Source organism: Podarcis erhardii (genome assembly GCF_964252035.2).
Source record: "Podarcis erhardii genome assembly, chromosome: 4".
Lineage (NCBI taxonomy): Eukaryota > Metazoa > Chordata > Lepidosauria > Squamata > Lacertidae > Podarcis > Podarcis erhardii.
This window is the reverse complement of record NC_138508.1, coordinates 92,315,891-92,339,950: the sequence shown is the minus strand read 5'-3', so window position 1 is coordinate 92,339,950 and position 24,060 is coordinate 92,315,891. Positions and strand designations below refer to the sequence as shown.

Sequence of the window (24,060 nt, the reverse complement as noted above, 5' to 3'; positions counted from 1 at the left end):
CTGAAGACTTTATTCTTTCCACAAGGCTTTTAAGTGGAGATCTTTATCCATCTGTATTTTTAACTGCATTTGGATATGGATTTTTTTTTTTAAGAAATGTTTTATATATGGAACTATATTTTATTCTTTTTGTTTTATAAATGTTTATTTCATTGTTGGGACATTATGGCTAAAGGACAAGTAAGAAATCTAATCAATCAATCAATCAATCAATCAATAATACAGTCTGGCACAATATATTATCCTTTGTATTTTATAATACAATTAAATATTACTCTTAGGGGAGAGTTTCTTTCCTGCAACTGGTTAATTGGGGACTAACATGGATGCATTCCCCCCCCCCCTTAGGAAATGTTTCTCCTTGAAAAAAATGTTTCTTATAAATCAAGGTAGGTACACTGAAAAACATCCAATAAAAGAAGAAAAAACAACAACAAAACATTAATCCACCTAACTATGTCACAGGTCAACCATGAAATATATACATAAATGAAGTTCCCCATCTACAGTTTATGTAATTTAGTCATCCATTCAAATTTAGAGCTCCCCGCATTCAGTCTCCACAAAGATAAAAGTATATTAAAAAAGCAAATATAAAATGTCCGCTCTAAAATTAAAAATACATTTAATTAGGTAGTCCTCCAGGTTCAGTTTCTGATTTAGATGTTGTTCTGCTGGTGCAGACAATTATCTTGAACTTTCTTGTTGCCTGATTCAATCCAATTTATTTTCCACTGTGGGTGGTGATGGTAATTGGAGGTTTGATGTGCAAGGTATTGTGTGAGAGATGTGGAGAGGGGGGAAACTGAGTCTGGATGGTCATCAGTACACATATCTGAACGTAACACTGACTCTAATTGGGTTATATATTTTGATATTCATTTTGTCCATAACAAGAACAACATTGATAAGCATGCTGGTCCACAATCACAATGCCTATCCACATTGGGGTGGGGGGGGGACAACTGGAAATGCAAATGAGCAGTAATTATTCTTTTTAAAAAGTATGGATATTTAAGAAACTCTGTGGACTTTTCACGGATACTCCAAAAGCAAGGGCAAGCAAAATGGAAAAATCTTTACAAGTGAACAGTTCAGAACTCTGAAAATTAGACAGTCCTAATTTAGAGTCAACCTAGAAGTTTGAAAGCACATCAGATTGCAAGTAGATAAATAGGTACCGCTCCGGCGGGAAGGTAAACGGTGTTTCCGTGCACTGCTCTGGTTTGCCAGAAGCGGCTTAGTCATGCTGGCCACATGACCCGGAAAAACTATCTGCGGACAAACGTTGGCTCCCTTGGCCAGTAAAGCGAGATGAGTGCCGCAATCCCAGAGTCATTCGCGACTGGAGTTAACGGTCAGGTGTCCCTTTACCTTTAATTTAGAGTCAAACTACACATTACATGCAAACACGTGTATCTGTAGGTGGGTGGGTACTTTTGAAAAGAAAATAATTGATTGTGTTGGTTTGGAATGGAAATATGGTAGCCTTACCCTGTTGTTAACCATAATCATCAGATTATGCTTACATGGTGTTTTCCTACCCTATTTGTGCGGGACTTTTCATAGTGCTGTTACCATGACATTTGCTGTGTATTTTAGCTCTTTGTTTCGGGTTCAGTGTCTTGGTGCCTCTCTGGAATACTAAGCGTATGAATACCCCAGTTCAGTTGTTATTTTAGCACAATGTATAATTCTGGAGTTCACATCCACAAGACATGGTGACGTCCTCAACTTACAAAGCTTTAAATGGGGATTAGACAAATTCATGGAGTGTAGTCATGATTGCTATACAGTCGTATTGCTTCTAGGTTCTTAAAAGCTATATGACTGAAGGCCAGTTGCTGGATTGCAACAGTAGGAGGGGAGTTTACCCTTCCCAAAAGCGTTGGGTGGGCAACTGTGAGAACAAGAGAGGCCTTTCTGATCCAGCCTGGCCCTTTTTATGTTCTTAGTTGCCCTTGTTTCTTATTTGACCAGGATTTGTCAATCAGTAAACACTTATTTTTTGAAGGACCTGACAATGTAATCTAACAAAATCCACTTGATTTCCTTAATTTCTCTCATTGTTGTTTCCCCATATATTTGTGGCAATTTAGAAGCTGAAAATTGATAGAGGTGGCTACTTTTCCTTTGTATTGCAAGTTTATGCATGACTCCATGTATCCCAACTTATCCAAATTTGTTCAAAATTAGCTTTTTGGCTGAATACATAAAATACGAATAGTATTTCTTTTTTTTAAAAAAGTATTGATTTCTTGAATTGCATCCTTCCATGCCACAGAGTTATCTTGGAAACCCGCTGAGAAATTTGTTGAAATTCAATCTCTGCTTTTAAAAACCTCCAAGAAGCATATTTGGAAGCTACATAATAGATATCCCTTTCAAGAAGACACACAATCTTTGAAGAGGAAAAATTGAATGATGTATTATTACTATTCCTATAAGTTCAATTCAGAAGATAGTTTTGATCTGTCTAGTACTTTATATTTCCAGTAAGACGAGCTGAATATATCATAGTTCTGAAGACTCCATGATCAGAAAAAGTAGGTTACTTATATTGAGGATATGCTTGGAATGATATAAAGCCTCAGTTATGTGTCACCAATGATAGCCAAGTATTACAAATCATAATTTACCACAGCAGAGCCTTCCAATAAAATTCTAAGCTGAGACAGGATTTGTCAATGAGAATTAAGTCTCCAGTTATTAATGATTTAAGTAAAATATAAAACTCAGGGCTGACTTCTTCCTGCCCTGGCCCCTTCCAAAAGAGCTTAATGTGAGTCTGTAAGTGATTACACAATGGAAGGCTGCTGACAGAAGGATGTGGAAAATTCATTAAGGATACAAATAACTGAAAGGGAAGGGGACATCTAATGAGGGTACACCTGGACTACAATCTTGTACTCTTCACACATAAGCAGCAGGATGCTGAGATGCTCAGATATAAGCATCACACAAGCTTGCTTTATGCCAGCTTCTTTTGCATAGATTTGCTTCCTTAGCCATGTCCACACATCAACCTCTATTTGAAGTTCTGATGTCAAGTAAATATATTTTTCTCTCCTTTATATATTTGCAGATGACTGAGTTTAAAAACCTATTTCTCTGCTGCTGGATTATTTGTTTAATGGTTTTGTGGTTTTCAAAGTTCTTTTCCAATTCCTGCATTGCAGTGTAATGTTATTCTCTAGGGATGCAGGTGGCACTGTGGTCTAAAACACCAAGCCTCTTGGGCTTGCTGATGGGAAGGTCAAATCCCCACAATGGGGTGAGCTTCCACTGCTCTGTCCCAGCTCCTGCCAACACCAGTGCAAGTAGATAAATAGGTACCTTTGCAGCATGAAGGTAAATGGCATTTCCATGCGCTCTGGTTTCTGTCACAGTGTTCTTTTGCACCAGATGTGGTTTAGTCATGCTGGCCACATGACCTGGTAAGCTGTCTGTGGACAAACTCTGGCTCCCTCAGCCTGAAAGTGAGATGAGCGCCACAACCCCATAGTCACCTTTTTCTGGACTTAAGCATCCAATGGTCTTTTACCTTTACCTTTTTAATGTCTAGATTCAGGTAGGTGGCCGTGTTGGTCTGATGCAGTTGAAAAAAAATTTAAAAATAAGAAAATTGTCCAGTAGCACCTTAGAGACCAACTAAGTTTGTTATGGGTGTAAGCTTTCGTGTGCATGCACACTTCTTCAGTCTTTCACCACCCCAGAAAACTTCAGGCAGATGGGTGCATTTTGAATGTTCAGCATAGCCTTCTGGGATACAATGCAGCAAAATAAAATAACAAAAGCTTATTGATAATGTCATTTTGTGAGGTGCCACCAGATAAAGCTCTCAGCTTATAAGGAGATATCTGAAGGCCATATCTCGCCTCTCAGTAATGGTCTCATTCCTACGTTCGTTTCTCATAAAACATATTTTAGCAAGGTCTGACAGTAGATGCCTTGTCTCACTAAGAACATTCGGTTTTTATGAATTTCAATACAGAACCACATAGAGATGTACAGACTGGATGAGGAGCAAGATCTGGATCTCAGGATTTGCCCACCATCTCCATTACATATTGCTGCTGCCTCCTCCTAAACACAACTCTTCACCTCTGTTGCTACCTCCAGTTTTCTGTTCTCAGCCATGTAACTGAATTGCTCAGCATGAAAAGGAAGGCTGGCTCCAGGTATGGATGGGGGTATGAGGTGGGCAAGCTGCCTTGGTGCCCCTGACCGGCAACACCACTTTTTACTACTGTAGTTGGTGACAGATTGACCACCTGCTCATAATGATGGTGTATGCAGTACACTGAATAGACCTCCCTGCCCACGTCAGTGGTGTGGCTGGCACAATTGAGATGGCAGCACCAATGATTAATTACAAGGTAGGCATGCTGCGGATAGCAGGGGCTGCTGGGAGAGGAGGCACCGCTTCCAGACTACTCACCTGTACTTTTTGAAGCATGCAGTCTTATATTTGACATGCACAAATTAGGAGTGTGCCTGGCATAATTCAGATGGCAACAGGGGCGCCGACTTATAAAAAATATTGGGGGGGGGCGGGGGCCCATACCGACTTATAAAAAATATTGGGGGGGGGGCCAAGACCTCCAAACCGCTGCTGCTGGGGGAACGAAAGGGGTGAGCCCCGGGCTGCCCCGACCTTAAGTGAACCTGTGAGGGCCCGCCCTTTGCGGCAGCCGATTGGCTGCCGCTGTGGGCGGTGAATATTAATGAGCTAGGGGGATCCCCGCTTCTTGCGGGGCTGACGCCAGCCCCACGAGATTGTTGATGGGTCGAGAGCCCGCAACCCCACCCCCTCTCTAGATCAGGAGTGGCTTTGTTTTAACTCATTACTGAATGTATTTTAAAAGGTAACTATCGTCAAACAAGGAAAATAAAAAATACCAACATAATTTTGTGATTTTACAAAGCATAATATAACTAATAATTTTGTTAAATTATTGGGGGGGGCGGAGCCCCCCCAAACGAATTTTTGAGGGGGCTCGGGCCCACTCAGGCCCCATGGAGTCGGCGCCTATGGATGGCAATGCCATGAGTTCAAGCACGCAAGAACGCCACATGCTGGCACTGAACATGATGAATAAAATGGTGGTTTTGTGTCTTGCCCAAAACCATGATCCAAAGAAATGGGGCGGCAACAGCTCTCTATGTCTCTTGGTTTGGACAAAGCTGTTGCCAACTGCCAAGAGAAAAGCCACAGCTTTGCTTTAAAATGGTGGCTTGCCACTTCACCCATGGAGATTAATACATTGAAAAAGATGCATTTCCCCATTAAGTTCTTCCATGAAGATGCACGTTACTAATTTCTATTGCAGCTCATAACCCATTTTCATCACTTTTATATAGGATGGCTGTTATTGAGATTTGGAAGGACAATGGAGAATTTTATTTTCGGGAACCAACTAATCACTGTGAAACATTGCCTGCACAGCTTAGAAAACTCATGAATAAAGATTATTTAATTGAGCATTCACCAATGGTTTATACATTTTGTTTAATGTAGCTCTGTGGTAAAATGCCTGATATAATAACCAATGTAAGGAATAAGTTATACATTTATATTACAGCACAGCACACACATGCCAGGGGGCATAAATGTCCCCACCCCAGTTTGTAATGCAAACATAGAATTTGACATAAACCTTCTAACTACTGTACAAAAACATTTTTTAAAAAAACTTGTGATGGTTTCTTCTCTTCAGACAGCATTCTGTATTTATAGGTTGCAATTTGAAGTAATTAATTAATCATTAAAACCATTGCAGTGGTGACCAGGGGATGCATATTAACACATTACTTAGGATATTAAATTATAGTTGTATTCTTTACAATGGACACATTTATTAGTATGAAATGTTTCCCCAAAGTACCATCCAATAAATATTTCTTTTTTGCGAGTCTTTCATGTTTGACTGAGTTTTCCCCCCACAAAGTAGCTTATAGAATTACATGGTGAAATGACTCAAACCTAGAAGCTTCAATGAAATATTTTATAAATATGTTTATAAAATCCCATGACATGATCTGCCAGAATGAACAGCTTAGTCAGCTGTTTTCTGTTTCAGCTGGGCTCAGGTCACATGACACCACCAACTCCAGCTGTGTCAAAGATCTATTAAGTACCTATTAACAAGACTTTTTACAGTGATCCTATGCATCTCCACCCAAATGTTAAGTTCCATAAAGTTCAATGGGATGGCCTTGTTCTCATGTAAGTGTGTATATGATCATTGCCGTCTTAATGGCTGCGGCATCAGTGGCCAGAACCATCAGCTACAAGAGAGTTGGAGTGACTCTTCCTAGCATTCTCAGGGCTCATCCACACTTAGAATAATAGAATTGTTGAGCTGGAAAGGACTACAAAGTTCATCTAGTACAATCCCCTGCAATTCTAAACATTTTGATAAAATGACCTGACCATGACAAGGGTGTCAAAGACCTCCAAATCACTATCTTCCTGGCCAGGTAAGAATACTGAATCAAATGAATGAATGGATGAAATTTGGTTTAATTTGTTGTATCAAGACTAAAGCGACCACACTGAATTATTCTGGAAAATACATTGCTTGGGGTGGGGAACCGACTCTATTTTTGTTCTCTCTCTCCTACTGGATTAGGAGAAACTATTTACTGTTTCTCTCTCATATCTTGAAACAATTGTGTTTCTGCAAGGTCATTTTTAAGCAGCATAATTAAAATACAAATTGGTTTTCAGCTACTGATCAGCACAGTGGCATACACCTAAGAAAATAATGCTAGCAGCTATGCTTCTTTTTAGCCGTTGCAGTAAAATTAGGAACAATTATAAGGGGGAAAGGAAGGTTTTCGCACTGCCTAAAGCAAAGGAAGCTAGTGAAAAGCTTGATGAAACCTTTCAGAGTGAGTGGAAATCATTTTTGCTTTTTTTTTTTTTTTTGGTTTTTGCTTCCAAAAGACACATAGGAAAATCCAAGGTCAGCTCCCCATTCTAAATTAAAGGTGACTTGTAATGTTTAATGCTGAAAAGAAACACAAAGTTAATTGGTTTAACAATAAACCCTTTACAAGTAAAGCACAATAAGGCAATGTATTTTTTCCTGATATGTATAGCCTGTGAGAAATAGCAGTCCAAGACTTTAGAAATCTTTCGGACAGATCATTCCTAATGTAGTCCATTTGCCTGCTTATGGATGTAGTTTCCACTCGATTCTGACCAAACTAAGCCTCCTAAAGCAAATGCCTCCTTGCATAGGCAATAAAATTTATCCCTGAGGAACTCCACTGGGGTGAAAACAGCACTCCCTAAGCATCACCATCTGGGAATGACCATCCAAGGAGGACCAGAAGCACCACAAAGGAGTTGCCACCTACCCCTAACTCAGAAAGCCACTCTAGACTGATTCCATGGTTGATGGTATTGAAAACCACTGAGAGGTCAAGGAAGGAGAATTAATAAGGACATATTAATAAGAACGGCTAAGGGAGCTGGGCATGTTTAGCCTGGAGAAGAGGAGGTTAAGGGGTGATATGATAGCCATGTTCAAATATATAAAAGGATGTCACATAGAGGAGGGAGAAAGGTTGTTTTCTGCTGCTCCAGAGAAGCGGACACGGAGCAATGGTTCCAGACTACAAGAAAAAAGATTTCACCTAAACATTAGGAAGAACTTCCTGACAGTAAGAGCTGTTCGACAGTGGAATTTGCTGCCAAGGAGTGTGGTGGAGTCTCCTTCTTTGGAGGTCTTTAAGTAGAGGCTTGACAACCATATGTCAGGAGTGCTCTGATGGTGTTTCCTGCTTGGCAGGGGGTTGGACTCGATGGCCCTTGTGGTCTCTTCCAACTCTATGATTCTATGATTCTATGATTCTATTTCCCCTGTCACTCTCCTCAACAAAGGTCACCATGCAGGGTAACCAAGGCAGTTTCTGTGCCAAAACTAGGCCTAAACTGAAATGGATCTAGAAAATCAGTTTCCTCCAAGAGCACCTGGATCTGGTCCAGGACCACCTGCTCAGGAACCTTGCCCAAGAAGGGAAGATTGGCAAATGGCCCATATTTACTTAGATAATTACTTAGATAGATAATTACTTAGCTAGCATAAGTGGTTGATCTGAACAATCTAAGCACCTTGTCTGCATCCTCAAGCCTTACTAATTGAAACTCATCCAATACAACAGGATGAGACTAAGCTCTGGACACCCTTTGAGATTCATCTACTGTAACAGCAGAGTCAAGATTCCTATGGACGCAAGTGATTTTATCCTCAAAAGGCTTGCAGACAAGTGACAGTGAGCTATTGTTGATTCATCCACCTCCTTTGGGCCAGACAGTAACAGGCCCCACACTACCTGGAAAAGCTCTGCTGGACAGCTCAATGAGGACCATATACTTAAAGTTCCATGATACCAATTTAAACTGTCATGGCTTCTCCCAAAGGATACTGGAAGTGTTAATTTGTTAAAGATGCTGAGAGTTGTAAGGAGACCCCTATTTCTCTCCCCCCCCCCAGTATTACAATTCCTGGAGTGATTTAACAATCAATCCTTCTCCACAGGGAAGTCTTAGCACCTTTACAGCCACAATAATTATTTGGGGAAAGCCATGATTCAGGACAGATCCTAAAGCTTAGGCTCCAATACTTTGGCCATCTCATGAGGAGAGAAGACTCCCTGGAAAAGACCCTGATGTTGGGAAAGATGGAGGGCACAAGGAGAAGGAGACAACAGAGGACGAGATGGTTGGATAGTGTTCTCGAAACTACCAGCATGAGTTTGACCAAACTGCAGGAGGCAGTGGAAGACAGAAGTGCCTGGCGTGCTCTGGTCCGTGGGGTCACAAAGGTTGGACACAACTAAATGACTAAACAACAACAATGATTGTTTAAAGCAGTATCATAGCATTTTTAAGGTATGGTGTGAAAGTGCCCTCATCCCTGAGGCTTTCCTAGTTGGATGAGGAAAAATAAGCTTAGGCTTGAACCGGTGAAACTGAGACATTGTGGGTGAGTGGTCCTCATGTCTGAGAAATTGGTCAGATACCTACTCTGGTCTCATAAAATTTTTTATTAAACTTTTCCATAAAATCTCCAATCATACAAAATTCCACATCACATATTTTAACTTATTGGACCTCCCTCAACTTCTCTGACAATCATTCGTAGTTAAATTTCTATCTTCACATTCCTTAATTTTGATATTGCCTTTAAATACAATATTTCTGTCCTCATTTACATTCTTGCAATATTCCTTAATTTTTCACAAAGCTTCTTTAAAACACACTAGCATTGTATGTTCCTCACATACAGTTTTCAAATATTCTCTAAATTTCCCCCAGTCCTCTAAAAACTTATGGTCCCTTTGGAATCTGATTTTTCCAGTTAATTTATCCAGTTCTGCATAGTCTGTTAATTTTGTTCTCCATTCTTCCACGGTCGGTACTTCTTCTTGTTTCCATTTTTGAGCCATCAATGTTCTCGCTGCTGTTGTTGCGGGTCAGAGACCTACTCTGGATGGGGCTGCATTCCCCTTGCAGGTTCTGGGTGTGCTTTTGGGTTCAGCTTTGTCACTGAAGGCCTATGTTGCCTCAGTGACCAGAAGTGCATTTTACCAGCTGTAAATGACAGCTACAACCATTTCTGGACTGCGTCGGAGCTCTGGTATTGTTATTGTTAGTGTTAGTATCCTGCCCATCTGACTGCATTGCCCCAGCCACTCCAATTACTATTAACTTAAAATAATAATAAAATAACCTATAGTTTATATTGGCATATTGCCTTTGGTCTCCCCAAACCAGAGAACAACGAGAACAGGAGCAGAGAAGATGCTGTGGATAAACATTGTGCTGGACAGAAGTCTGTACACAGGCTGCTGCATGGAAATCATTGAAGGATGACTGCATTGGTGGATGCAGTCTAATGTTTTTCAGAGAGCAAGCTTTCATACATCCAGATATGTGCTGAGAAACCTCCTCCATGCACAGTTTTAACACTGCAGTTTTGCTGAGGGCATGTATGATAAAATAACAATATCACCTTTCCGTGATGGGAACCATTTATACTCAGAATGAGGTCTTTTAAATGGATTAAAATCACTGACCAAAACAAAATGTGAAGTACTCTCTAAAGCTAGATTTCAACTTAGATGGCAAATTTGTGAACAATATTGGATTGTGCTGTGCATTTGATGATGGTGTTGGGAAAACAAACAGAATCAGGAAGCATAGCCTGAAGGGGACAAGAATATTTGCCAGCCAAGGCAATAAGTTTTCCCAAGAGAATCAAGTACTTAACTCTTCTCAGGTGTTTTTAACCTTAAGCAAAATGCCACTGTGACTCAGAGTCAGCTCACTACTGCAAAATTCATATTTGAAACTAAGGAGGAAAGCAAAGTGGTTGTATTTCATCAGAAGACCACTGAAGAGCTACACTTCAGTTGGAAATGTTTGCTACATCTTTTGGAGCTGTTTCCAAGCGTATTGAACAGTGTGTTAAATTAAGTGTTGCTGTAATAAAAATAAAAGGCACCCATTTCATGCAATTTAAGCCACATTTCTAAAATGTGGCTATCAATAAGAATCAACTCTTAGCATAAACTGGTCAAAATCCACATTTTGAAGTAACCCTGCCCAATTCACCAGTCCCAAACATATATGCAGATTGGAACCTAGTTTTCAATCAGATTATACACTTCTCCAACTTTTGCTATGCAGTGTTGATTCTAAAGAGCTTCCCCATCTCTCCTCTAAACAGATGTATTTCAAATTAATTTCAAATACATCAAGTACTTGAATCGGGCAGTTAGAGATCACATATACTGCAAATGAGTCCTTCCAATATATCAGACGAGTAGTTGACAACAGGTGTTTAGTTGCTGGCATTTTAACTTATTGCAATTTCTACAGACAAGGTAAATAGGTGGTAGAGTTATCAGAAAGTGTTTTGATGCCGGTGATGTCATGCAGATGGTGTGAAAAACTTGGGTGCATGAGCAGTACTGATCTCACAATAAATACATGTCTGGAAGCACTTCTAAGCTGAACTCTAAATTGCTCACTTAGAGAAGGCCCAATGGGATCTGGATCTCACCTCTCCCCCTGGCCCCAATTCCTCATGCTCTACTATAAGCTCTACTCTGTTTATTTTTTTAAAAAAAGGTTTTCCATGTGGTATTGCTCAAGAAACTTGTCCAAAGCTCCCTTGGGTGCATGCTACTAATTGCATGGGTCTTTGGATCCAATTCCAAGCCATAAAGTTCAGGAAAAGCTCTTAGGTTAATACTGTTAATTTTGTTCTGTTATTTTGTGCTATGTTCATTTAGGACATCTTGAAACGAAACAGTGAAACTGAAACTGACTTCCGTTCAGCAGCCCATTTGGCCTTGCTGAAACTCCAAGGCCTGTTTATAAAAGAAAGCAGTGAGACTTTTCTGTTAAGTGAAGTGTTGTCTTAAGTGGAAGTTGTAATTAAAGCTATTCTCCCAATTATTGTACACTGTCATAAACGACTTCTAGTGGATTCTGTAAAACATAATTGACTTAACAGCAAAATAAATAAAACAAAGAACTGCAAATATGTGTGTCATGGTACTTTTACCAATTTAAATTAACTACATTCCGCTAAATAAATGAAAATGTAATCAATTGTTCCATTCACTCACCACTGCAAAATACTTCTGTTCAGTGCAACAAGGGAATAGCACTCAAATCGTACCTTCTTTTTTAAAAAGCCAACTCTCTTTTTTGTTTGCGTATTACTAAACAGACAGGTCAGCAATGCAGCACCTCTTGGTGTGGATGCACCCACAGAGACCTCTCCCAGTTCCCACAAAGTCCCACCCCCTGGTGAAATTAGTCCGGTAAGCCCTCTGTTTTAGCATATTGTATGCATGGTGTATGTATGCAGGGATGCATATTGTATGTAGGGACGCAGGTGGCGCTGTGGTCTAAACCACTGAGCCTCTTAGGCTTACCAGTCAGAAGGTCGGCAGTTCGAATCCCCGCAACGGAGTGAGCTCCCGTTGCTCTGTCCCAGCTCCTGCCAACCTAGCAGTTCGAAAGCACACCAGTGCAAGTAGATAAATCTGGTGTAGGTTTCTATTAGTATTCTTTACCCTCTATTAGTTTCCTTTGTTTATTCTACTCATTTCTAATAAAACCATACATTGGGATGTTTAAGGTGTCCCCAGTGCATGTTTACTCAAAAGAAAAGCCACACCAGCTTCATTCAGCCAGAGGAAAAGAAACCTACACCAGATTTACAGCAGAGGACATTTGCAATCCACATAACTACAGGTGGGAGAAGGAAGTAACACACAAATGGACCATTTTACTCCTGAACATGTGGGGAAGTGAAGAAAATTGCAGTTACCAATTAAAAGCACTGTATCAGCCAACAACAGCAAAAGGGAAGGATGCACACAACAGACTGGACTCTCAGTAGAGACAGTTAATTTCAATAGAAAAAGGTGTTGTTTTTGCATAAAGTTAGCATTTATTGAGGAACTCCAGCGCCACAATCTTTTTGTTCAATATTACATTGAGAATACATATTTTCTTTACTCATTACATTTGTATCACTTCAAGGCTCCTGAGGTGTTTCTTTCTTTCTTCTTCTTCTTCTTCAACAGATTGAAAATGACTGGTTTGCAATTTTGTCCTAAACTACTGGAATGACATTTTAAAGTCTAGCCGACATTTGAGTATAATTTGTGCAATGATCTTTCCCTCCTTTTCATAAACAAAAACAACGTTAAGTCTGAAAGCTCCATTATGCAGAGGTTTCTCGTTGTTTCTCACAGTACTGAACATTTAAATGTTTGCAGTATGCACCTTTCTCATATAGTTTCATTCTACTTTCATAAGGCTGTGTGGACCCAGGCATGTTTTACAATTCTTCGATTTTTGCTCTACAGTCCGTAAGGTGGCAGTCAATTCAAAACTGCAAATAATTGGTCCTTTTAACCTTTGATGTTAACTTTCTGGGTGATGCAAACAGTAGCCACAGGAGTTCTGTTCCAGATCAGTCCCACAATGGGGGCAGAGAGTTAAAACAAGTGTGTGTATGTGTGTCCCAATACAGATTGGGGCCCTGTGAACTCCCCATCCCTAAATGTAAGACTTAAGCGAGATAACTAATGTTGTGTGTAGCTAGGAAAGATGCCATCAAGGATGCAAATAAAATTGTAAATGGGCTCATAGTCAGGCTTCCATCCTTCTCAGGGCTAAAAGAAGAATCGTTAGTGTGAAAGCATCTCTGCATGGTTTCTCTATCCATGAAAACACATCAATATAGTTGCCATTTTGCGAAATCTAAGGATGAAGGCTAAATCACATTGTTATAAGGAAAGGACATGTCTGCTCCTACTACCACCCTATGGTAACACACTGATACCAACATTGTATTTAAAATAAGAAAGTGTGTGTGTGTGAGAGAGAGAGAGAGAGAGAGAGAGAATCTTCAGTTATAATTTGCCCCTACTTTTTTGTATCCCACCAATTAATCAAGTAAAGTCAATCAGTTAAAGTGATTAAACCTTGCAGTTTACATATGTTTTATATGTAGACAAGAAGATCATCTCACAATATGAATCAGGAGAGGAGGTTCAGATAATAGATTGGTTACTTGGAATAATGATATGCTGGCTGTGGGCCACTGCACTGAGGCTGAAATTTGATCTGAGGTGTTATGTGTTCCAAGTTCTCCATCTGAGAGGCAAGGAGATAGCTTGTTCTGGACAGGGGTTCAGTCCCCTGGAAGGAGCAGGTCCATAGCTTTGGGACTATTTCTGAATCCAGCATTGTCTCTGAGGTTCAGTGGCCTCAGTGCCTAGAAGCAGCTATCTCCAGTCACAGCAAGACAGTGGATCTGTGGTCTTAAGAGTCCAGTGTTTCCTTTCACATATAAAACTATCAGGGATGGCCACACATTAGAAAGGGTCCAATATGGGTTAGCTATTTAGGTGATTAATTTTATTTCCCTTAAGCATGGAAGAGGAACCTATGTCTCTTTAGCTCTTGCTTGACTCCAACTCCCATCATCCTCAGCCAGCAAACCTAATGTCAGGGATGATGGACGTTTCTACTTTAACAACGTCTGGTCAGGACTTTATCTTCTTTCCATCTCTGGGCCAGAGACCAGAGAAGAATGGCAAATTAAGTTGATGGATTATGGCAAAATGGCAAAAATGACCAGAAGAACCAGAAATCAGGAAGACTAATAATGAATAGGGGAAATTTATAATTTATCTTAAAAATCATTATAAACAGTTAAAATCGTTAGTAGGATTGGAATAACACTTGTAATTTAATAGTGAATTTTGGATATAATGAAGATGTAAAATATTTGGATTATTATAAAAGATGCAGGAGGAAATGACTAACAATAGGACCCACAAAGGGGAGGAGGGAAGTCCAGGATATTCTTTGGAATCTTTTTTTTTCTGATGTCTGTTGGATATGTGATTGTAAAACTTCAAACTGAAAAACCAAATAAATAAATTTACAAAAAATAATAATAATTTAACAATGTGTGGAGGGCCAAAGTTTTCCATATCCTACCTTAAAATCATTGTCCATGTTAATGTTATTTGTTATTTCTTCATTTGGTTTCATAAATAAATGTTTGTGAAAAAACAATAGAAGAAACCAAACAATAGAAGAAACAAAAAATAAAGATTGTAGAAATTTTAGATATAACCTTATTCCAAATCCCCAGTTCATATAATAGTCGTGGGCTTTGTAATGTCTCTCAGTGGAATCAGTCCTTTGCTGTGGTTAATTTAACACAAAAGTGTTGGGTAGTAAGTTACCACCCAAAATTCCCTCTGGGCGGTAGTAGAAAATCATTTTCCCAGTTACATACATTGCAGTTGAGCTCTTGATCTAATGTTGTACAATATGCAATTCTTTCTGTGCTGGTTTAAGCCATTGGAGCTCAATTATGATATGATATGAATAATGTAAAGAGCAAAGTAATGAAGCGCTTCATTTCCAGTGAAAGTATAACCTAAGTTTATATTTAATACAGATATGCCATTCCAACCCGTTCACTTACATAGCATAAGCCTGTTCAAAACATTTAGCAACTCTTTGTCACTTCATACAACATGTTCTAATTGTGCTTAGCATTTCAACATTTCTTGGGAAATAGAACCATTTCTGTGTGCTGCTTGAGGAATTAGCTGCTATTTGCCTCAGGGGCAAGCATTAAAGAATGCTAAAGAAACAATAAAATATATAGCAGCGGGAGTCAAGGAGTAGTTTATCCTCCTTTTCAGCATTAGGCCCTGCTTAATGAGGCAAGGAATTCTGAAACAAAAGTGCAAGGGGTTGCAAACTTGCACCCTTTTCTGAGCAGGAGAAAGTTGAGGGAAGCCCTCCCTCCCATCAAAACATGAGAGAACTATTGGAGTTTCTAGACCACACTTCTATAGTTAGAGTCTCCAGATCACAACCTAAACCATACCTTCTCAACCAAGTTGTTGTTGGACTACAGCAGAGGTGGATTTAGAGGAGGCTGACCAGTTTGGTCGCCCTGGGTGCAGAGCCTCAAGGGAATCACAGGGGGTGCTGCAACTATGATGCAAAATTGAAGGTGAGAGGTCAGGGGGTGGCACAGGGGCCACTGAAATTTGAGACCCCACAGTCCATCACTGCCCACAACTCCCATCATCCTTGAATATTGACCAAACTGGTTGGGGTTAATGGGAGTTGTAGTGCAAATCAGTTGAAGGGCACCAAGTTATAGAAAGCTGACCTGGACAAAATGACCCTATCTTTTAACAGACCAGCTGCTAATTTTATGTTACCATGGCTGAGATGTGACTAGCGACAAGGAGGCACTAGCAGTAACGAAGGAGAAGAAAGCAACAAAAATGGAGCAGAAAGTCACTGCATAGAGAAAAAGTGGGGAGGAGGAAGATGGCTATTGTGGAAGCACTCAACCCATCATTCCAGCAGCTTAAATCCTGTACAGAATTACTATGCTAGCTGATAGGTTAGACATTTGTCAGTAATGGCACACAAGCAAAACATTTTATATACAGTGAAAATGTAACCCATCTGTGTATAAATGATCCCACACATAAGCATCTGTTTATCTTTCCCTAATTTGCTAAAATAACATATTAAAAGGACTGTCTAATGCAGCCTTTAGCAGCAATTCAAATATTTTCCCATTACATTTTACCAGGTGCGCAAAACTGAAATTTGCATATGTCCTTCTCTACTTTATGAAATTTGTTAAAGGAAGGATTTCTGTCACTTCGCTCAGTTGTAATTGCAGATGAAACAGATGCTGGAGCAAAACTGTGCAGAGTGGCTGAATAATGGGTGAAGAAAAGAGCAAAAATGAAATATTTTAAGAAGTTAAGCAGAGTGGATATTCACCATGTTCTACAACTGTTGTGAATTCAGCTGCTTGACAACATTAGAAATTTTATTGAAACCAAGCATATCATAATCACCTCTTTCTCTCAGAGCTGAACCATGCATTATGGCTGCAGTGACAATTAGCCATCAGCACCAACACATAACAGTAAATGGCAGCATTGACCAAGTACATCAAAGCCAACTTGCAGTAAATTCCCAATCAGTAGTGGCTACGCATCATTCTAGAGTGGGAAAGAATAAGCACAAGTCCCCCCTACCAAACACAAAGCATCCCTAGGAAAGCATTTGTGAGGTGAGCATTTGCATGACCAGCTGACGATTGTCATTAATTACTATGGGAACGTTTTTGATCTGGGACGCGGGTGGCACTGTGGTCTAAACCACAGAGCCTAGGGCTTGCTGATCAGAAGGTCGGTGGTTCGAATCCCCGTGACGTGCTGAGCTCCTATTGTTCGGTCCCAGCTCCTGCCCACCTAGAAGTTCGACAGCATGCCAAAGTGCAAGTAGATAAATAGGTACCACTCTGGCGGGAAAGTAAACGGTGTTTCCATGCGCTGCTCTGGTTTCGCCAGAAGTGGCTTAGTCATGCTGGCCACATGACCCGGAAGCTGTCTGCGGGCAAACGCCGGCTCCCTCGGCCTATAGAGCAAGATGAGCACACAATCCCAGAGTCATCCGCGACTGGATCTAATGTTTCAGGGATACCTTTACCTTTACCTCTCTCCTCCTAGTTCACACATGTGCATTGCTCTTCATCATCTTTGCAAAGCAGAATGGATGTGTGTGCTCTCCTCCATCATTCTAGTGAACTTGTGTACAATGCAAGGGCTTTGAACAGGTGGCCCTGTTCATAGGGTGAATTCTGCCACACAAAGAATGTCAATGACTGAATATATGAACTGGCTTCTTGCCTGTAACATGGAAATGGTTTCTACAAGATGTTAACTATTATGCAGAAATGTTGTCTCTGCACTGAACTGTGACTAGCTAGCAACTTTTTACGATCTATTCCCCTGTGAAATATTTTAGTCACCTTGCTCTTGCAACATTATCCAAATGAGTATATCTGTGCTGAGTTTTACATGGGCGGAAGCAGATGTGTGATTGCTTCACAATGCACTTACCTTGCAGCTTAAGCAGACATTTACCGTGATTCTGCCCGGTTGCCAAAAATGGTGGTGCGATGAGTGTCTCTGCCACATTTGTATCTTGCCTTTCATCATAGGATGACATCTGTAGGATTATTCAATTTATCCTCAAGATAAATTCCATGAGGTGGGCTTGACTGAGAGAGCACAGCAGTTTCTCAAATATGAATTCTAACTCGGATCTCATCAGCCCTAAAACCAACACTCTGCCCCACAATGCCATAAAAGGGAGATATAGAGTAATCTCTTATCGGTCTATGGGACTCGGGTGGCACTGTGGTCTAAACCACTGAGCCTCTTGGGCTTGCTGATTGGAAGGTTGGCAGTTTGAATCCCCATGACAGGGTGAGTTCCCATTGCTTTGTCCCAGCTCCTGCCAACCTAGCAGTTCAAAAGCATACCAGTGCAAGTAGATAAATAGGTACCGCTGTGGTGGGAAGGTAAATGGCGTTTTCATGCGCTCTGGCTTCTGTCATGGTATCCCTTTGCACCCTAAGTGGTTTAGTCATGCTGCCCACATGAGCCAGAAAGCTGTCTGTGGACAAACAGCAGCTCCCTTGGCCTAAAAACGAGATGAGTGCCGCACCCCATAGTCGTCTTTGACTGGACTTAACTGTCCAGGGGTCCTTTACCTTTACCCTATCAATCTAACCTACCTCACAGGAATGTGCTACCCAGCAAACTCAATGGCTAACTAGGGTTTGAACCCAGGTCTCACAATGCCAAATCCCTGACAGTTATGATGGTTAAATAAAAAAGAATTCATTGGATCCACGGATCCAAACACAAAGCAGAATGCTTTGGGGAGGGGGGGGCAGCAGGTGTTTTAAAACACAAAATGTGCAGCAAAGCAAAACACAGGAATACAGGCTGTTTGACTTTTTAAATATCCTGTTTTAAGTCACTTACACTATTTCACTTTTATTCCCCCCTTAGCATAGAATAGACCATACAATTAAGATTGTTTTTCCTTACAAAGTTTCCAAATGTCAGATTCATGCATTTTCCCATACAGCAGCAGAAAGCACAGGCAGAAATCCTGGGTTGCAAAATATGGTAAAAGTTTCTGAACATGCGGTCTGAGCTTGGAGTGATCAAGCTCAGGTGCCCTAGATTGAGAAAATCTGGTCTAGACCCTCAGCAGCTTTTGAATAGTGTGAGGGGAAGGCGGTATTTGGGAACATTTGTTCTAGGCAGTGTGGAATGTGCTTTTGTAATTTTGAACATATAAAACAAATTGTGCAGCTTGATCCTATGCAAGTTTACCTGAGAAGTGTGTGAAGGATGTGATCCTTTTGTCATATTTTGCAAGTCGTTCATTTGACCTAATGTTGTTTTGCAGCTTTGCAGAAGGAAAAAGGCAAACTACCAAAAACGGATGCAAATCTATTGAAAACAAAGCTGCCTGATAGCTTTCAGGTCTTTGGATTGAACTCTGCAAGGCTTCACCTCTGCTGCAAGAAAACAAAAAGAAAAAAGTTAGAATTCTAGACATAATGAAAAAGAGAGGGAGGGAGGGAGGGATGGGGCTTGAACACCAAATCCCTGTATCTTGCTATCCTGTAGGTGATGAGACTATCTGGAGTAAACATGCCATCTCAAGAAAGCTTCCACTGCAGTGATAATTCTGCAGATAGTGTGGCTTGACACATCTCAGGAACAACAGTCAACCTCATGAAAAAGCACCTGTGGTATTTAAACAATCCAAATCAGTTAAAGAACCCTGTAACTGGGAGAAATGTTATTGATTGCTATAGAAGCTGTCACAGCTGGAAGAGAAGACGAAAGTTGTTTATAAGCAGGGAGGTTTGAAATGACTGGAATGTAGATCCTGTGCTATTGTTACTGTATGTATGTTCGTTTTCCTTAGCTGCCATTAAGAATTAAGGAAGGTGGGAGGAGCCTCCAGGCCACACCCCTCACCAGCCTTGAGTGTTTTTGCCTGGTTGGAATGTAGCCTTGAAGTCTGATAATGCCTCTTGTTTGCTGCATGGAAGATAGAGAGAGCTGTATCTAGAAACCAACCTTATCTACAAAGATAAAAAATTCTTTGGTTCCTCCACTCAATTTTGTCCCATCTACTATTGGTATGTGACTGAGCCCCCTGAAAGACTGCCCAGAAGGCAATGTGACCCTCTGGCAGAAAACATTTCCTCCCTCTTAATTCTTACCCCCTCAGATGATCTGCAAGCCACCCCCCCCCAAAAAAGGTGCAGAAATATATATTATCTCTCCAGTCACTATCAAGTCACTCAGCACTACGATGTGGAAAAAGCAACAAGGATATTGTTCATTCATAGTTTTGTTCTTTCACGTGCGTACCACTGATTTATAAATGCCTGGCTTTTATATTTGGTGATTTGCTGCTGATTAGCTGATGTGTTTTCCATGCACATGGGAAAGTTTCCATGAAGTTTCGAAGCGACCTTAGCCAGCGAGCCCTGCCTTCCAGTGAGGGTGTGGATGGGATCTGATATCTGTGTGTATGTAGCAGAGAAAAGCAGTTTAATGAGTGTCAAAACACTGCTAGTGACAGACGCAGCTCTGTGATTTGCAGCTGGTTGGAAGAAAGAGCCTTGAGGAGCTCTGAGTGGAAGCTGTTTGCTTTGGGGAAAACAGATGCTACTTTAGAGACTAGCGCTGCCTGCCTGAGTGCTTGTGTCTTCTAGCATGCTCTGCATGACCATTGGCAAATAAACACACTTCAGGAAAAAAACCAACACAAACCACTGACTCCATTGTTCTCTCATCCAAAATGAAACTCAGCCCTGTAACTCCTAAACTCTCTGTGAATTGGTGGGGATATACATAACAATACCCCCCCCCCCACATACACACAATACACACATTACAACTCTTTGGGAAAGGGGATGAACCAAAGTCATGTTGTCTTTCTCTGTAATAGCTAATTTGCAGGTCCTTCCCAAGCATTGGCTTTGTTAGTATATTTGAGTATCAGAATTCAGATATGCAATACAAAGAGATGTTATCCATGCTATTAGCTGTAGCTGGACAGGTGACAACAAGAAATGGGAAAATTAAAATGGAAGAACATTTCAAGGGTGGAAAATTGTAACATGTCAAACAGAAAGATTGGCAAAGCAAGTACAAGCAACGAGACAAAGAAGCACGAATAATGATTTCAGAGGAAAGTGGTACGGATTCATTCTATGGTTAAGAGTTAGTGAAATGGGGACCTCACCATCAGCTTCACAAGAATGTTCAGGGAGAGACTTGATAGGCTGAGATAAAAATTAAAACCACCAGCAACAACAGCAACACCTCCCAAACAACACCCCAGTACAAGTCTGTTCAGCAGTCTCAGCTTCTGTAGCTGGTGTCGACAGAGTCCCACCCTGTAGGGAGCAGGTTTTCCAGGACTCACAGCCAATCTGGAATCTTCTGGAATCTATTTGGAATCTTCAGTACCTTCAGGTTTTGTAGCTGGAGTCAGACAGGGCCCTGCTCTCCCAGGCAGGTGGGAAAAAACCAGCAAGGCAGGGAGCAGCAGGAGTCCCAGCCAAGATGTAAGTTTTGTGACTCTACAGACATGCACATTATTGGCTTGCTTTACTGGAGGAAAGTTCAATTTGATTATTATTTTTTATTAATGCAAAAAAGAAAGTTTCATACAAAGCATAACAACTTATCAAGCAAGCAAGCAAGCAACCTCACAATTTCCATAGTTTCTAGAATTCTAGTTTTAAGCCTAAACCAAAATAGATTACTATGGCAACAAAATCCCATGTTACCTCGGGAAATTACAGTGCACTAGGATCACTTGAAAGAGAGGGTTAAGCTTAAAACAGATAAAAGAAACTTCCAGATAAAACAAGTTAGAAAACAGCCCCAACTGGTATTAAATATTGCTATTCTGTCAGTCCTGTCAACATGGCCACCATAATTCTTGCAAGAAGGATAAAATGTCAGATACAAAGCTTTATACATCTGAACACATTTTTTTCTTCTTCAAACAGATTGATTTATCCTGGCTAAGAAACACCATCTTGGAATCTTCCTTCATCATTCAGCCAGAATATCTGTTACTGCCCCTAACCATTTAGATTTGCTATCTGAGAAACGCTAGATAATTTTTACAAAAGTAATTTGCATGTTATTCTCACAATGATAATATAAAGTAATTGACCATGATGTACTATGCTGTCTTTTGTGGAACTGTTCTTGAGTAAAATAGATTGCGACTTGCTACCACGGAATCAAACAAGAGTCTATGATCAGCATATTTTATTTTTAGTGTGCCTAAATAAACTTGGAGCCTGATATGCAGCACAGAACTGAAACAAATACCATTAAAGCTTAGGACTTACTTTAACAACAGGAAATTCTTCTACTTTTCAGGTGAAAGAGTGAAGTATGCTCTCAGAATAAAGACACAAGGACACAGGATTTTAGATTAATGTTAATGGGCAAAATTTAGGCCACAGCTTTATTGGTTATAGAATGTGAGTGGTATCGGCTTAGGCATTGGCATCCACAGACTACATCTGACTCCTGCCCACCTTGCAGGGAGTCTGGTAAGGGTAAACCACCAGTAGGGGGAGCCCCACCGATGTGGATTGGGTGGGAGGGCAGGAGATCTGCAGCGCAAGGCTGAAAGGGGCAATTTGGCGTCACACCGTGGTTTAAATTGGCCCCTGCCATGCCCCCCAAGCTGCCTGATTGGCCACTTGGCTACCAGGCGTGGCCAGGCCTCCCCAGCGTAAGGCGGGATGCAGTCCCACCCCCCACACACACTGAGGGGGGGGGGGCTTGGCAGCTCGCCCGCAACGCATCCCCACTAAGAGGCGGAGCCGATTTATCAGTTGTTTGTGAAATGTTTCCCTAATTGTTCTTCCCAGAATGCTCTCAGTCAGTCTTACTACTTGTCTGGTATAAAACTCATGAGTAACCTCCCAAGGCAGGCAGAGCCATAGGTAAAAAGGGGGGTGGGGCTATGGCTCTGGATATGAATATTTACCTACCTCGCAGCCATGCAAGAATCAATTGGCAAAACACCGAAGAAGAATCAAGACAAGGAATATGGACAACAAGCTGTATTTATTAAAATACAGCGGTACCTCAGGTTAAGTACTTAATTCGTTCCGGAGGTCCGTTCTTAACCTGAAACTGTTCTTAACCTGAAGCACCATTTTAGCTAATGGGGCCTCCTGCTGCCACCACACTGCCAGAACACGATTTCTGTTCTCATCCTGAAGCAAAGTTCTTAACTCGAGGTAATATTTCTGGGTTAGCGAAGTCTGTAACCTGAAGCGTATGTAACCCGAGGTACCACTGTATAACTATAGAATCTGCAATCAGAATGATCCAACCCAGTTTACCAAAATCTATGAGGTCCAGGCAGTGAGGTGAAGTGGTGGAAGCATTTCAATTCTCCTTTCTCTTGAGCCCACTGTCAGTCACATGCTGTGATCACACAGCAAGGCCCGAATAAACTTCTCCCCACACACTCCATGATCCTTGGGTATATGAACCTGACATATGCACCACGGCCCCAGTGGCCAAAGTCCAGCCTGTTGAGCCAGACAGGTCCAAACACCACTTTGGCTCCAATATTAGTCGGATATTTTCAAAAATCCACTCAATCACCAAGACCAAATGTCAATTAGCCAAAGAAAAACACCGCTCCAGTCATACATACAACACCTAACAGTGTGAAACAGATGAAAAAGATGTGACACAAGCCAATTAGTCTCACCCCCAAAAAAATTCCTACTCAAGTCTCCTTAAAGAAGTCAACTAGCAAAGTTCACACTGGAAAATGGGTGGGACGATGGGTGTCTCAGTGAGAAGAGGGAAGAGTGTGGGGTGGAATGAACTTAAATAGCCTGAGCTTTACTTCTCCCCTATAGGGCAACTCGTTCATGTGGTGTCATGGTATTGACAGAGAATGAAGGGGAAGAGGAGAGACAGGCAGAGGAAGGGGGACAGGAAGTGACGGTGGAGGAAAGAAGGGAAAGTGAGGAGGAGGAACGACTCACAGATGTTGGAACAGAGCCTCAACACCGCACAGGAAGCTCTGGCACAGACAGTGAAGCAATGCCTATTCCATCTGCCCAGGAAAGGAGGGTGTTAAAGAGGAGGGGACAGAGACATCACATGAGAATTCCATACCTTTTCTGCTGGAGAAGGGGCGGCCGTAAGGCACTCCAAGAATCTGAGCCAGAGGATTCAGATGCATGATTATGCGAGCTGCTTGTACATATGTAAAATAAAGGATGTATATATGTATCTTTGAGTGAGCAGAGGCATTTCTTGCGGAGAGCGCTTACAAGCCATCACATGTGGTGCCCCATGTTACTTCTGTGGGATAGTCCATCTCTCCTCTTCTTGCAGGTCCAGAATAATTATTTTTGAAAACAATAACAACAACCCAATTTTTCCAATATCCATACAGGCAAGCAAGAGACCTGATCACAGTTCAAGGACACATTAGAACAAGGCAGATGCACTTGAGGATGATGTGGAGCAGGACCAGTGAGAACTGTGGCCTGAAGAGAAGAGGTGCGT

At 41.1% G+C, this 24,060-nt stretch overlaps 1 long non-coding RNA gene across 1 annotated transcript; it reads left to right on the top strand.

Moving 5' to 3' along the window:
• Nucleotides 1-353: 353 nt before the first annotated feature.
• On the top strand, nt 354-5,491 carry LOC309340463. Its single transcript, XR_014156003.1, has 3 exons — nt 354-389; nt 3,995-4,181; nt 5,365-5,491. It is a non-coding gene; the product is annotated as an uncharacterized lncRNA (long non-coding RNA).
• Nucleotides 5,492-24,060: the final 18,569 nt, after the last annotated feature.